Source organism: Acomys russatus, chromosome 20, assembly GCF_903995435.1.
Source record: "Acomys russatus chromosome 20, mAcoRus1.1, whole genome shotgun sequence".
NCBI lineage: Eukaryota > Metazoa > Chordata > Mammalia > Rodentia > Muridae > Acomys > Acomys russatus.
Genome location: NC_067156.1, coordinates 18,690,817 through 18,708,433, shown reverse-complemented (window position 1 = coordinate 18,708,433; position 17,617 = coordinate 18,690,817). Strand labels below are relative to the sequence as shown.

At 38.8% G+C, this 17,617-nt stretch overlaps 1 pseudogene; it reads left to right on the top strand.

Moving 5' to 3' along the window:
- Nucleotides 1-1,121: 1,121 nt before the first annotated feature.
- LOC127204627 (60S ribosomal protein L28-like) lies at nucleotides 1,122-1,972 on the top strand (annotated as a pseudogene).
- Nucleotides 1,973-17,617: the final 15,645 nt, after the last annotated feature.

Here is a 17,617-nt window from a genome sequence, read left to right as displayed (position 1 = left end):
GGTTTACTTTCTCCCTTAGCTCTGTGATCTAATTACCTTCAGCCATGCTGGTCTGGGTGCGGCAAGCTCCTGATGTGTCATGCCCTTGGGATTCATTGTATTCCTCCATACTTGTGTAATCCCAACCCACATTCAAAGTGCCATGCAAATACAGAAGAATTTAACAAAGCCTCCTTCTTCTTCTTCTTCTCCTTTTTTTTTTTTTTTTTTTTTTTTTTTTTTGCCTTGCCTCTCATGAGATTTCTTTTGTTAGGAACTGCAGAGTAATTAGAAAGGGTCAACTTTCCTGTCCATGCTGTTTTGTCTCCCCTAGTATGTTTTAAGAGGCTTCGGGGATAGATTCCATTTACGCCTAATAACATAAGCTTGCTGCCCTGTGTCATGATGTTATTGTTTAATTTGTTAGGACTGTTATTTTTCCTTAATTGAAATCTCTGCCTTTCTTCCTCCTTCATACTCCCTCTCCTATTGTATATCTGTGGCTGATGATAATGTCTCCTTTCAAACACACAAAAAAATTATTTATTGAAATGAGCTCTTGTAAGTTTTTACTATCCACATATATTGTCTTCATAGTTACTCCTTGGAGTCATATTAAGTTAATGGAATTTCAAAATTAACACTATGGATAAATAGCTAGTTATCTAAAGTCAAATTAGTGTCTATAGCAAATTCCACTTTATAATCAGTTGCGTTTCTGCTGTAAGATTTAGCATAGTGTTTAATAGTGGTGAATAAAAGCCACTCAATGATTATAAGAGAACAATTGGCTTCATTTTTTCCCTGAAAATCAGTGGAAATCTAGAAGCTTGTACTAAAGGGTTATTTCCAGTGCACCTACACTGAAAGTACCATCAGTTTAGCTCCTACTTGTGAGAGAAAACTGATTAAGGTAATGAGAGTCATAAATTATCTCTGAGAATGAATGTTTGATGTTTATCTGTAAAATGAAACAAATAATATAAACTTGTTCCGATTATCAGGCAATGTCACCATGATAGACTTGTCTGGTTGAGTCATCGAAGACCTTACTGCACATTAATTATACAAATATTTAACAGTTAATTACCACTTATTTGGAATAAAAATAATTGACTTAGATAGAGAAAAGAGTCACCGACATGTCTGAACATCTGCACTGGATGGTTGTTCAGAACTGCTCCAGGTTCCTGATCAAGAGGAATAAGCAATCTTAGAGCACTGAGCCCAGTAATCTGAAAGCTGATGCAGCTCAAGACTGTGGGAGGCGGGCCTGCAGCCAATGGCTATGATCCTCCCTTTCCCCAGGAATCATTGGCTGATATTGGTCCAAGAGGGCAAAGGAACAGAGCCCCACCCCACCCCACTCCCCAGTACAACAATGGCTGACTTCCAGGAGCACCATCAGTGAGACAACTCAATTTTATTTGGGGTGAACAAGAGTTATACATTTCTTTGGGGAATAAGTAAAGTGTTCCCAGGGTAGGTATATACTGCTGGCTGGGCCTTAAGGAATGGGAAATGTCTTACATTCCAGTTTCTTATCAGGAGAAAGGAAGTTGAACATGCACTTTGCCCATGGGTTTCCTGATTTTTCTCAGGAGTGGGGGTTGTGCTCTAGATGAGTTCAGGCAGAGAGAAAAGGCCCCTGCTGAGAAAGAGAGTTCTCCACTCTGCAATGAGCTCCAGAGAGCTGTCTGACAGGGTGGACTGCAGCATCAAACAGCAAGGTTTTCCAACAGATGGCAAGGGGATCGTGGTGGTCTTGAAACACAAAATCGGGTCATCAAAAACCAGCCACTTCTTACATGAATACTACTATCAACAAGAATGCTCAGGCAACCCACAGCAACATCAGCTACACGATCAGCAAGAACAAGTACTGCCCTGACGTGTGCATGGTAGACATCAGCAGGGGCAGTGCTATCCTGAGAAGCCAGAAAAGCCTGTGGTGGTGAAGAGGAAATGGACCCGCCCCACCAAGTGCTCCTGATCCTCACACCCCAAAGAAATAAATAGTGTAATGACATTTTCAACAACCTCCAAAGAGTAACAACAATAAATGATGATGATGATGATGAGGATGAGGATGATGATGATAATAGACTTAAACATAAACTTACATGTTGAATATAAGTTTCTCAGAAGTTGGCTGGGATGTAGAATTACCAAGGAGAGGTAAATCTATGACACTTTGATCATAATAGATAAAAGATTATTTTTATGAGATAATTTTATAACAGTCTCATTAAACTTGAAGTTGTATCATTTTATTTCTAAAATTTTATGTATTTTAGTCATTCTTGGAGGATTTTTATATATTTTGATCATATTTTCCCTTTCCTAAACTCTTCCTAGTGCTGATCCCAACTTCATGTTCTTTGTCACTCTTTAAAAAGAAGAGAGAACCTTGGCATCCAGTTTGTAATAGCTGTGGGACTTTCCATGGAGTGTGGTTAATGTGCCTGTTGTAATCCCAGTGAAGAAAATTGACTCTCTATCACCTAACCGCAGTCAAATGCCAACAGATACCTTATTTAGGGGTGGGACTTTATACTAGGTACTCATCCTTGGGAGTTTTCTGTCTTGATCTTATGCAGGTCCTGTGCATGTTCCCGCAATCTCTGTGGTTCATATCTGCATCTACCTTATTGTGTCTGGAAAATCTGGTTTGAATGATGCCATTTACCATCCTTGGTCATAACAACCTTTTCTTCTCCATAGATTTCTGATTCTTGAAGAGAGAGCTACAATACTGACGTCCTACTTAAGGCTGAGGTCTCCAAAAATCTTTATTTCTCTGCACAATACCATCATTTTTACCAATCTAGTACAACTGTTTCGATTTTCATATATCCATGAGAGCCATCCTTAAACTGGGCATCAGAAGAGGGTGTGGAAGGTGTGAGTAGTGGTGTAACTGAGATTTCAAAAGGTCACATGTCCTAGAATCACCAGGACTTAGACCAAGGGCTACACATTTTCTACCTGGGAAGTAAGAAGACTCATAAGGATCCTGTGGTATGGCTTGAATGTATTTAAAGAAAGTGAAAATGAACAAGTAGGAATATCCAAATGGAATTTTAGAATGCATAAAACAACCTTCATATGAACATTTTTTGTTGCATTATAAGTACTTAATGTAAGGTTAACCATTTAAAACTTTTTCACATGTGCCTAACTCAGATGCATTTAATCCATTTATAGTGTGCAATCACCACTACTACTCATTTATATGCATTATATACTCATTACTCTGATCTTGTAATTTTAGAAACATTTTAAGCTTGGTCCTGTCCAGATTAACTTTCCTATTTTAGTCTATTTTAGGTAGCTTGTATAAGTGGGACCAGATAATATGTGCCTCTAAGAGTAAATCTTATCATGCTTTCAAATTTTGTTTGCTATCACATAAAATATTTAGTTGACATTTAACATGGAATAATATTTCACCATATGCATGGATCATACTTTGTTTATCTATGCTTCAGTTATGGACCCTTTGGTTGATTCTGTTTGGCTATTATTAACAATGCCACTTAGATATATAACAGTGTGTCCAAATTTCCCCATACCAATTATTTTGAGTATATACTAAGAAATAGAATTTCTGCATAACAAGGTAAATTTATCTGTTTTATTTTTTAGTACACAAGAGTACACAAAGGGCAAAGCTCATTGAACACTTTTTGGTAACAAATTGTAATTAATGTGGAGTAAAATGGTATAGCTTTTATGTATGAGCATGGGGGGGAAAGTTAATGATCTTCCATTTGGTTAAAAGGACTACATTTTTGTGGGACATGCCCCTTGGGCTAGTATGCAGATATAAGTGAGTATATACCATTTGAGTCTTTCTGCTTCTGGGTTAACTCACTCATTATGATCATTTCGAAACTGGGACAGAGGGAAGGACATCCTATTGGGACTCTAGATGAGAGAAGCATGGGAGAATGGCAAAGTAGAAGGATCCAGAGGGTCCTAGAAACCTACAAGTAGAACATTATGGTAGGCAGATTTGGGCCCAGGGGTCCTGCTCCAACTAAGGCACCAACCAAGGACAATACAGGCGGTAAACTTTAAACCCCTACCCAGATCTAGCCAATGGTCAGAACAGTCTCCACACTTGAGTGGAGAGTGGGATATGACTTTCTCAAATACTCTGGTGCCTCATATTTTACCATGTCCCCTGGACAGGGAGACCTGGTGGCACTCAGAGGAAGGACAGCAGGTTACAAGAAGAGACTTGATACCCTATGAGCATATACAGGGGGAGGTAATCCCCCTCAGGAACAGTCATAGGGGAGGGGAATAAGGGGAAAAGGGGAGGGAGGGAAGAATGGGAGGACACAAGGGATGGGATAGCCATTGAGATGTAACAAGAATAAATTAATAATAAAAATTTTAAAAAAGGAAAAGAAAAAAGAGAAAAAAAGGACTACATTTTAAAAGAAATGCATTTTATGAATGGAGGGAAAAAAAAAGAAATAAAAATGGAAAGACATGAGTGCTCCTTAGGTATGGTGAAATAGAAAGTTTATTGTAGATAAAAGGGAGAGCATAGCCAGAGGCAGAGACAGCTGGGTGAGTACAGAGTGAACATGACCCTGAGCCATGTGAAGAGAGAGAGAGGGGAGAGGGGAGAGGAGACAGGGGAGAGAGGAGAAGGGAAAGGAAAGAGAGAAGAGGAGAGAGGGGAGAAGGGAGAGGAGAGAGGGGAGAGGAGAGAGCCAAACCAAGAGGTCAGGAGGGTAAAACACAAAAAGGACCAGATAACCAAAATAATTAAATCATATAGGGAAGAGCAGTTGGGGACAGGAAATCCCAGCAGCTGGGCTGGAGAATTTAGCGTAGAGGGTAGGAGAGTGTTAGCCAGGAGGACTCTGTTGCTGGTAAGGACTGAGGGATGTTGGGAGACCCTGTTGGCCAAGTCTGTTTGGATATGCTAAGGAGACACATCAGTAAACTTATAGCAGAATGCTCAAAAGGTAACTAAGCTCTCCATAATTTGTCTCATTCTTGCCTCCAAATAGTAGTCATGGGAGGTATTTCTCATTGGGAAGAGAACATGGCTGAGTTTTCACACATAGTTACACTTTTCTTCTGTCTAATTTTCTCTGCTCTGTGATACCACTAAGTTCATGTTACCTGTTTTGGACTTACTGTTATGATGACTATTGTAGGAAAGATATGTTCCCCTCAGATGACCTACTGGAGCTAAGGAGGAGGCATGGCCAGAGGTTATGTGAGACTCAAAAATAGCAAGGTGTCACCACCAGACTATGACTTCGGTATGCTTGTTAATCAAGCAAAAAGCCTACAGGTGATGCTGGCTCATTTTCCTACATTGGAATCCTTGCCAAATCCAACTTAAAGGACCTGTTATTCCCTGTAATGAATGATGTTAACAACTAACTTTCTTGCTGTTTTTTCCTAAATATATACCATGTGCCTCTAGAGAAAAATGCAAAGATGTACACTGTCTGTGCATTGGTGGAACTCATGGTCTGAAAGCAAACCATCAAACTAAACAGCAAAATATAACAACTCATGATTAGGAGTTGGAATAATATGGTTAGAAGTATCAGGGGAGGGGAATAATGGGAAAATGGGGGCGGGGGAGGAATGGGAGGATACAAGGGATGGGATAAACATTGAGATGTAACAAGAATAAATTAATAAAAAAAAAGGAAAAAAAAAAGAAGTATCTGTGCTACATGACTTTGAATGAAGATAAATTAAAATATGAGGACCACCTCAAAGCAGAGACAAGAACTCAGAGGAGCTTGAAGGATTGAAAGGACTTAGTCAAGTTCAAGGGAAAAAAAAAAGATGAACATTCTGCTGGCGACAAAACTCATGAACAAAGGCACATGAATGCTAACCTGTGGTGGGATGCTTGGAGAACTCTATTGAGATAAGTTTAGCAGAGCTGTGATAGGCTTGGCAGGAAGATGGAGAGAATATGGAGTAGGAAATCAGTGTATGATCATCTGTGATCATTTGCCATTATGTAGCTAGGAACACCTTACTTGAGCAGGGTAGTACAGAGGCATTACACCTCTCATTTGCTAATAATAGCACTGTACCAGAGGGAAAGCGACTGTCTGTTTTTTTCTGTATTGGTTGAATCAATGAAATCAAATACCATTTACATGGAAATGACAATTACCTGCTGTTAATAATGGCCATGATGCTTATTACATAGGACTTTGTTTTTTTGAATAAAGTGAAATAACCTAGAAATGGGGGTGCCAGTTAGCTCTCCTCAGGACTGATGGTCCATTAAGATGAAAAGTGACCCTTAGGAAGAGATAGTGGTCCATGTGAATAAAAAAATGTCCTTTCTGGGGGGCTGATGAGCCATAAGAATTAGAAGTGTTCTGTCTGAAGACTGTGGGACCATCTTTTAAGCATGATGCTCTGCTAATGACAAACAAATGAAATAATTCTAGGGCCCTTACAGTAATTCAAATACGTGAGCTAGTACTATGATTCTCCTCTTCACAAAATATACTGCTTTAAATACTGATTTAAAGAGGGTGAGGTATGGAGGAAGAGGAGAAGAAGGGAGAAGCCAGGAGGAAAAGAAAAGAGAACAGAAAAAGAATCTTTTGTGACACATGTCACTGTAGTTTGTGACCACCTCGACCCAGCGCTTTGCTGTATTATTTGCTCTGGATTGCATAGAAGCGTCTTATTTATTAGTTTGTGTTTTCCTAGCAGGATACAAGCTGCTCAGTTAGGGCATAAATTGCGCTTCATTTTTTCTAAATGTATAATTATATTCCTCAATATCATTTATTGAATAATCAATCATTTCTCCTTAGAGTAGAAATGCTATATTTTCATCTGCTGAATTTCCTTGAATTCCTGAGGCAATTTCTTAATTTATGCCTCTTTCCAGGCAGTTAGATATGTATTCTGACATATAATTCCATTTTTCAAGTTACTGCAATTTCACTCTCATTCACTACCTGATGGTGTATGGCTTCCCTCATAATTCCTTAAAAGTATCTATGACAAATCATTTGGACTATTAAATAAATTTTTAATGATCAATATCCATTACACAAAGCAATAATAGAGGAAAACAGAGTCCAAAGTGAAAATCTGTACTTTAGAAATTAAAAATAGATGTTATTATAATGCAAAGCTAAACCTGCACTTGCCAAGTTATGGAGACAATATGTTGAGTAATGGATAAAATAATGTTTATTTATCAAAAGAGAAAAATCAAAAGTATTATAAGAATGCAAAACAATCATTAAACATAAAGACGATGTGTGTAGACTAAAATTATTCATTTAGCCAATATATTTTGCAAGAAATGTTTGCTAGATAATCCAGTTAAGAAAGCTCCCTTTCCTCACAGTGGTGAATTTTGAGTGAATCTTGTTGAGAAAAAAAAGTAAATAAAATGCTTTACCTACTCATCTCATTCTGCACAGCTTTCTGCTACAAGCACTTTCCATTATTTCACACATAACTCCTGGACAGTTCTCCTGTTTACCTAAGACAAAGACAGACACAGACCTTCCAAGCATCGACTCGACCTCAAAAGTGACAAATTGAACTGTTTTGTCCTAAATTCAGTTAAAAAAAAACCTTGTTAACCAAACTTATGCCAGCTTGCTTTTCCCTGTTGTTTAAAAATTCAGTACATGGTAAGCCTCTGAGTTCAGCTGTAACCACCCTTCCTATAGGCTGGCTTCCTGGTAGACCATCTGACCATCTTCTTTCCCATCACCTCACCATACTTTATCACCTTCACACTCTGGAGTTTTCACCTTGGTTTCCCACATCTCACACTAGAGACACATGCAGAACAAGTGAGGGACAACTCTCCCTGCAGCCACAGGCTCCCTGTTCCTACAGTCATCTCCTCTTCCCCCTTGGGGTTCACATTTCTGAGAAAACATTATCGACAAGTGATTTGCTCGCTGTTTGGTCATTCTCCCATCCATCTGGTTTCTTTTTGAATCTTGTTTTGCTTCTTATTCCTTCACAGTGGGTTATAGTGTTTTGTTGTTGTTGTTGATGTTGTCTTTTACAAGCCATATTGAAGAGATTGGCCATCTATAGAGTAAGATATATTCTACAAGCCCTGAGATGTAAAAGAAAGCCTGTTAGCTCTACCCTTCTAAACATCAGCAACAATGAAGAAGAAAAGAAATATTTTTTTATGGAAATGTCAATCAGTACACTTACCTCAAATGGCATGTATCAAAGCTTTAAAGAATACTAAATTTTATTCTAGTAATTTCAGTTATAGAAGTTGTTCCAAGGAAATTGCATAATTTAAGAACAGAGACACTGATGAGAGTAAATTTTTAGATTTAGAAAAAGTCTCATATATATGCTTAATTTGTATTTATTGTTTCTGTATTATCTGCTGTTTTTTACTTATAATTGAACATGAACTTACCTGTATTTAAAAATATTCCTTTGCACATGAATCAACAATCATTGGTCATTACTGTGTCCCAAAATTAATGACTTCAATTCTTCAATAAAAAGACAAAGGTTAGCTTCAAATGTGGCAAACCAGCCAGTGGGCAAAATGTCCTGGTCTGCCACAGACAGAATTTTGCCTAAAAATGAACAAGCCTGTATGCAGGCAGAGTCAACTGCCAAACTGTGTCAAGACAGGGTAAGCAAGTTCTCAATAGTTTCTGCCTCACAAATATGTCTGTCAGATATATTGGCCCAGAAGGCTGAAGATGATGCTCCAACATTATAGAGAAATTTGGGTGACTGTTCAGATACCCAACTCTCTCTGTCATCTTTTCATTTGGGAGGCTGCTATCTTTTACTCCCTGTATACTCAGGTAATTAATTTTATTCCTTTTCAAGTCTCTGATGGAGTTGAAGACAAAATAGTTTAGTTTTACAATTAAGCTTAGTTGTTTAGGGGATAAGATGTTTTCAGGTCTTCATAGAAGTTTTAAGTTGATAGACGTGAAATATGAAGGATATTGGTTTACATTCAGGATTTCGGACACACCTAGATGGGAAAAATTTTTTTTTCTTCACAGCTGCCAAATATAAATAGCCAAAACACTGTGAATGTAGCATTTATATTATTCCTGATTGTTTCTTAGTTCTTGCTGAATGAAGGCACAACATACTGAAACTTATGAGACACAATGATAGTTGCGCTAAGAGGAAAGTTCATAGCACTAAGAGCCTTCATAAAGAAATTGGAGAGATCCCATACTTGAAACTTAGCAGCACCCTTGAAAGATCTAGAGCAAAAAGAAGCAAACACACCAAAGAGGAGTAGATGGCAGGAAATAAAGTCTGGGGTGAAATCAATAACTTAGAAACTAAGAGAACACAAAGAATCAATGAACCCAAGAGCAGGTTCTTTGAGAAAATCAACAAGATTAACAGACCCTTAGCCAAACTAACTAAAGGGAGAGAGATAGTATCCAAATTAACAAAACCAGAAATGAAAAGGAGGACATAACAATAGACACTGAGGAAATCCAAAGAATCATTAGGACTTATTGCAAAACCCTGTGTCCCACGAAATTGGAAAATCTAAAGGAAATAAATAATTTTACTGATAGATTTCACTTGCCAAAATTAATTCAAGATTAGATTAACAATTTAAATAGTTTTATAACCTCTAAGGAAGTAGAAGCAGTTATTAAAAGTCTCTCAACCAAAAAATGTCCAGGACCAGATGGTTTCAATGAATAATTATACCAGGCTTTCAAAGAAGAGCTAATACCGATATTCCTCGAAACTATTTCATAAAATAGAAATTGAAGAAAAATTGACAAACTGATTCTCTGAGACTACAGTTACCTTGATACCTAAACCACACAAAGATTCAACCAAAACAGAAAATTTCAGACAAATTTCCCTCATAAATACCGATGCAAAAATACTCAATAAAATACTCAGAAACTGAATCCAAGAACACATTAATAACATTATCCACCATGACCAAGAGGGCTTCATTCAAGGGATACAAAGATGGTTCAACATATGACAATCTATTCATGTAATCTACCATATAAACAATCTGAAAAATTATATGTTCATCTTATTAGATGCAGAAAACACCTTTGACAAAATCATATACCCTGTCATGATGAAAGTCTTGGAAGGATAAAGGATACAAGGCCCATACCAAAACATAATAAAAGCTATATACAGCAAGCTGATAGCCAACATCAAATTAAATGGAAAGAAAACTGAAAGCAATTCCACTAAAATAAGGGAAAACAGAAGGGTGTCCATTCTTTCCATATCTGTTCAACATAGTACTTAAAGTCCTAGCTAGAGAAATAAGACAACTAAAGGAGATCAAGCAAATACAATCTAGAAAGGAAGAAGTCAAAATATTACTATTCACAGATGATATGATAGCATATATAAGTGAGCCCAAAGTTTTACCAGAGAACTCATACACGTGATAAACACATTCAGCAAAATGGCTGGATACAAAATTAACTTAAAACAAAACAAAACAAAACAACAACAACAACAACAACAAAAACCAGTAGTCCTCCTTTATACAAATGATAAATGGGCTGAGAAAGAAATTAAGGAACCAACACCCTTCCCAATAGCCACACATATAAACTTTCTTAGTGTAACTCTAACCAAACAAGTAAAATACCTCTATGACAAGAATCTTGAGTCTCTGAAGAAAGAAACTGAAAAAGATATCAGAAGATCAAAAGTTGTTCCATGCTTATGGATCTGTAGGATTAACATAATAAAAATGGCCATCTTACCAAAAGCAATCTACAGATTCCATGCAATTCCCATCAAAATTCCAAAACAATTCTTTACAGAACTTGAAAAAATAAGTCTAAACTTCATATGGAAAAACAAAACAAAACAAAACAAAAACCAGAATAGATATAACAAACCTGTACAATAAAGGAACTTCTGGAGATAGCTCCATCCCTATCTTCAAGCAGTACTACAGAGCAATAGTAATAAAAACTGCATGGTACTGGCATAGATATAGACTCAGTGATCAATAGAATTGAATAAAAGACCCAGAAATAAACCCACACGCCCACAGACACATTTTTACAAAGGAGACAAAACTATACAAGCATCTTCAACAAATGGTGCTGACCTAACTGAATCTCTGCATGTAGGAAAATGCACATAGATCCATATTTATGATCCTGCACAGAGCTCAAGTCCAAGTTGGTCATAGATTTAAAAATAAAGCCAGATACACTAAATCTAATAGAAGAGAAAGTGGAGATAAGCCTTGGACTCATAGACACAGGAGACAATTTCCTAAACAGAACATCAACAGCTCAGGTACTAAGATCAAAAATTAATAAATGGGAACTCTTGAAACTGAAAAGCTTCTGTAAGGCAAAGGACACTGTAAATAGAACAAAATGGCAGCCTACATATTGGGAAAAATCTTTACTAACCCTACATCTGACAGAAGGCTAATATCCAAAATATATAAAGAACTCAAGAAATTAAACATGAACAAACCAAATAATCCAATTTTAAAATGGGGTACAGAGCTAAACAGAGAATTCTCAGCAGAGGAATCTTGAATCATCAAGAGGCACTAAAACAAATGCTCAGCATCATTAGTTAAAAACTCAAGTGACAGCACATGCTGGCAAGGATGTAGAGCAAGGATAACTCTCCTCCATTGCTTGTAGGAGTGCAAACTTGTAAAACCACTTTAGTAATCAATCTGGTACTTTCTCAGAAAATTGGAAAATTGGGAAAATATCCAGCCATACCAGTCCTGGGAATATACCTGAAAAATGCTCCACCATACAAAAAGGACATTTGCTCAACCATATTCATAACAACTTTACTAATAGCCAGAAACTGGAAACAACTTAGATGTCCTTCAACCAAAGAATGGATAAAGAAATTGGTACATTTACACAATGGAATACTACTCATCTATTAAAAATGAGGAAATCACGCAATTCACAGGAAAATGGGTGGAACTAGAAAGGCCCACATGATATGTACTCACATAGAAGTGGAGATTAGCCATATTGTACAGATAACCATACTACAATTCACAAACCCAAAGAAGATAAGCCACAAGGGGGGGAGGGTAAGGGAAGATAATTAAATATCATCCAGAAGAGGAAAGAAAATAGACAGTGGACGTGGTTGAAGGAGAGAACAGGGCTGGAGACTGAGCGTAGAGAGAAATGAGAGTGTAAATCAGACTTGGTTGAGGGCATGGGAGGGCAGAGAGCTTGAAGAGAGAAGAGAAACTCTGAGCAGTAGGGACATCTCTGAGAAAGGCTGGATACCTATGACAGGTTAGGCTCCTGGGATGATGTAGGGGTGACTCTAGCTGAGACTCTTAGTAGCAGGGGCATTGGAGACTGAAGAGTCCACTCTCTACCTAGATGAGACTTCTAGTGGAGGGAGGAGAACACCAACCCACCCACAAAAACTTCAACCCAAAGTTTATCTTTCCTACAAGATGTGCTGGGATCAATACGAAGCAGAGATAGAAAGACTGTCCAGTCAATGCCTGGCACAACCTGAGACCCACCTCATGTGAGAGAGAGTCAGCCCCCAACACTATTGACAATACTCTCGTTTGCTTGCAGACAGTTACCTACCGTAGCTGTTCTCTGAGAGGTTCTAACCAACAGTGGACTGAAATAGATCCTGAGACTCACAGCCAAATATTGCACAGAGCACAGGGAGTCTTGTGGAAGAATGAGAGAGTCAGGGAGGCAGGGAATAGATGGACCCCGAGGGTACAGGAGCACCACAAGAAGATCAGTAGAGCCAACTAACCTGGGTCCAGGGGGAGTTTACTGAGCATCAGCCAAGGACCACGGATGAACTTGTCCTAGGCCTTACACATACATAGATGATGTGTAGGTTGGCCAACATATAGGTCTCCTAGAAAGGGGAGAGAGGGCTGTCTCTGACATGGACTCTGTTGTCTGAGTTTTAATTGCTTCCCCCTGGTGTTGCTGCCTTTCCAGGCCACAGGAGAAGAAGATATGCTAAGTCCTGATGCTATTTGATATGCTTGGGTGAGTTGGTGGGGGGGGGGGAGGCTCCCCTTATCCGAGGAGTAGGAGAAGGGGATAGGAAGAAGAAGTTGGGAGGATGGGAACAGGAGGAGAGGAGGGAGGGACTAGGATGGGGATGTAAAGTGAATAATTAATTAATTAATCAATCAAAAATACCCCTTTGCTTTTTAAACTTCTGACAAACACTGAACAGTTTGGCTATTTGTCAGTGAGTTCTCCACATTTAAAGAGGACCCACTTTACCAGTGCCATGCACAGCTTTCCCTTACCTACACACATGACTGTCTTTGATAATTCTCTTTCTCTCTTCTTGCCCCTACCTGAGTGAATCGCACTCCCAGCAACAGTGAAGGCACAGGTGGGAAATATTAGTGACAGCAACTAAATTCTTAAGATAATGTGAGTAGACACATGAGCATGTCCACATTGGCTTCTTAGTAGTCCTAGGTTAGATGAATGCTACTCCTACCTAATAGAAATATGTCATAAATTTATATATAATGAAAGAGGTTATTGCTGGACACAAAATCTGGGTCCACTGCAAGAACAATACATGCTTGTAAGGGCTGAGTCATCTTTCCAGTTTCTACATCTAATTGCCTGTTTATTTGTCCCTAAGACAAATATCAGTTGGCAAACCTAAAATGCCTCAAACATCTGAATTTACCTGCCGAGGCAAACAACAATATAATGCAGATTTACTTTCTTCTTTACATCCTATACTCCCTTCTTCCTCCTCCTAATGCTCCTTTTTCTTTCCTCACTTTCTTTTCTTGAATCTCCTTTCCCTCTTCTTTCCTCTATCTCTCCTCCTTCATTTCACAAATTCTAGCTCCTTCATTCCTCTCCCTCTCTCCTTCACTCTGTTTTGATAGTATCTCTCTTCCCTTTTCATGTTCTGTTTCCCACCCTCCTTTTTCTTCCCCCCTCCATTTCTACTGTTTTTCTTTTCTCCACCTTCTTTATTTTGGTCTCATTTCTAGCTTCTTCCAATCCTTGCTCCTTGAATAAAGAACCATCTTTTTCTACAGATCAGCAGTCCCTAGCAGACTCACCCCCTTTAGAGTTTTCTGCAACTGCCTGAGGTCTCCTTAGGCATTTATTTTCCACTTCAGGTTTAGTGTAGGTCCTGCAGGTCCTCTCTCAGGGAGGCACCTGTTTGTACTGGTATCTGAAGAGCTGGGAGCAGATGTCCAAGGTCTCCAAGTCTGTCTCAGCATGGGTAATTTATGATTCCTCAGCAAGCCAGGAGGGGAGCAGAGATGTTGCACTGGGGACTCCTGCTAATTGGCCCTTTCAGTTGCCAGCAACTGCCTCCAATGGGGAGCTCCCTGGGCTCTGACTTTTTATATCATCTTCAAGGAGCAGTGAGACAGTGTAGGTCGACAAATTAAAAAAGAAAACATGTGGGAAACACTCCTGGCTTTAGCAACAGGCTGTCACTGCTTGTTTGGCCCAGGTGGGGTGACTGCTGTATGAAATGGATCTGTACAGTGGACTTGTTGTGAAAAGCTTGAACAGACAGGATGCATTTCCTTCTACAGACTGGTGAATGGGTTCACTAAGCAAGACTCTTGTGTATCTGGTCCCTGAGGAGTGAATTCCTGGGCAGGCCAGAAAGGGACATTGCCTGGATAGAGTATAAGCCATTTTTATTTTGGCAATCTGGGGCTCCACACAAGTAGCCAGAAATCAGGATATTCAAGCAAATAAAGAACTGTGTGGAGGTGGCAGGAACCATCAAAGGGCTAGCAGAACTTTGTAGCTCTGCCCTGGCAATCTCCAGCATCTTATACTAACATATGTGAACCAATTTTAGCTCAGGTTCCCCAGCTAATTGCTATCAGTCTGCCCCTCTCCCACATGTCCCAATATTGCCAATGCTATTTACTTGATCCAGTTTCAGCTGAACAACAACAACAGCCAATGAAGTCAATTGAAGTGAAAGTTTTTATGGGATGATCCCTTCAGTTTCCCTCTCGGGACTTTGACCTAGGGACTCACTGAGGAAATGGTGAATTTGGATGGGATGAAAAGGCTCCCTGGCTATTGTCTTTTCTCCCAGAATTTATTGAAGTACAAGGAGCAAGACAATAGTTACAAGGGCACAAATGAAGACAATTTAAATACCTTTAAACCACATTAGCTGGTTACCAGAGAGATGCTGGGAGTGTGCTGTGGTTGGGCTTATGGGCATTGTTTATACTGGGGGATAGGTTGTCCCAGAAGAAAGATCCTTGTACAGAAAGGTGCTGTTTTCTTCTTGATGGCATTATGGCCACAATCATGAACTTAGGGTAGCAAGTGCATCAAGAGCCATGAAATGTCAATGCAATACCAACAGATCTCTAACTTTGCTTTGCATTATTATAGTGTATTTTTTTTTTTTTTGGAAAAAACACCTTTTATTTCTTATGCAGAACAATACATGCAAGACATAATCTTCACAATAAATAAGACCTATTATTGTTCGGTCAATTATACTGTGCCAGGCATAGTGCTCCGATATCAAGACAAATCATCTCATTTAACTTTTATTTCTCTGCAGGGCAAATCTATATACCTGAGGCAAAAGTCTTTGAAACTCACCTTGAGCTATAACCAGGCTAGTATGTGTTGTGGCTATGGTAATACAATCAATGTTTCTAAGCCTAAGTTGCATCCTCAAGGATAGTAACTGATAGTCACATGATCCATGAGAGCCCATGTAAGCTTTCATATATACTACAAGCCTTCCTGATGCTGAGTAGATAGGCATACACGCATGAAAAGTCAGAAAACTGCAGCTCAGATGGAGTAAGAAACATGTACAAATCACAGAGCCAGCAGACCCTTATGTCTAGATTTGAGTCACGGGTTTACCATGTCTCATGTTACATATGGAATATCTTTATTTCCTCCTGTCTTCAGAAACATCTCAAAGATTAACACTAGCTTTGTGACTATAGGATGTTCGATGCCTTGTGAAATATGATGATTTCTATGCAGGGTCGTGGATAAAGGGAACGATTTCTGTTAAGAAAATGAACTTTGGAGCGGTCTACTTGAGAACGCATCTCTCTCACTTCTTCTGGAGCCCAAACACCAAGTTGCTATGCCTACTTGCCTTTTTTTTTTTTTTTTTTTTTTTGTGGCAATTATAGCAATGTACCCTGTGAAGGGTCATGGGAAGATTCAACTCGAGGGCTTAGCTCAGTGCCTGCCAATGCTAGAGAATTGATTAATAATTATGAGTCTCGTCATACAGAGAAGGGTTATGACGGCCTTACTACACAACGCCTGCCAATTTTCCAGATAAAACTCAACCTTTACCTCTAACTAGGGGAAAAATGCTTCCAAAGAAAGAAAAAAACTGATTCTTGTTGTCTGGACTCTTGAACCCATGGCCATGTTCTGTTGAGCTACTGCGGTATCAAAAGGCGAACAGCATACATTTCATTTCACACCAGTAGAGAAGCTGTCAAGATTTCTATATTATATGCTGGCTGTGGGCTTATGCTATGTCCATATATTGATTGGTTTTTTACTAAATTATTGACTGGGTATCTTTTCAGCACAATGTACAGTATATGTTGTTGGGCAGAGGCACAGTGGGGTCATAAGCACTGGGCATGTCTGCCTGCCTCTGAGTAGCTAGAACAGCAATCGTAATAGCAGCATGAAGGCAGAATAAAAGGGGGTAAATGAACCCCAAACGTGGCCCAAGATCAAGACTCTGTTCTCTCACAATCTCCTTTGGCCTCTCTCAGAGTCCAAAATGCAACTAATCCCTCTGGTAAGGAAATTTGGAATCAATCAATACATTTCATCAGATCTTTAATTGTCCTTAAAGCTGTGTGAGGACCATTGTTTCCTGCATTTTGAAAATAAATGGATAAATAGATTCTTAATTAAGACTCTACTCCCTTTCCATGTCAATCAAGGGAGAACTCTGGGCACAGACAGTACAGATAGCAGTTTGCTGGTTGCTCATTTGCACTCCAAAACCCTCAGTTTTCTTTCTCTCTTTTTTTATCCTTTCCCCCTTCTCTTATTTATGACTTTAACTTTACCTGCTCTGTGTCTTTCCTTCTTCCTCCACTCCCTCCCTTCCATCTCTCCTGAAGGAACTAAAATCTTTAGCTTTCCCATGATAAAATAACAGATGTATTATTAAGCTTAGTGGACAAATAGACCCCAAGGAAGACAATGGAGCAAGTGAAAATTTTAGAAATTAGAGTAGCCTTTCAGAACTCACCAGCCTTCAACTCAAAGATATAAGCATATACAGGTCCAAGCCACACTGAGAGCATGTGTGGTGTATGCATTCCAACTTTAAAATGCAGAGTCAGGTGTCTCATAACCTTAGCTAATAATTAAAAGTTTCAATAAATGTCTTCTATTTGCTTGTAAAACAGTGTTCCACACACACTCAAATGGGCTTACTTAATATTTACATTAAAGTAAGTATTCTTGATTGAACAGCCAGTATTGACGCTCATGTAGCGAAAGTATCTACCTGTAAGCTTACTCATTCTGTGATATGAATATATATTTTATCGTATCATTGGTCTGCATTTTGGGAAATATACTATTCATGTTTGAAAACACTTAAAACCAGACTGAGACTGAAA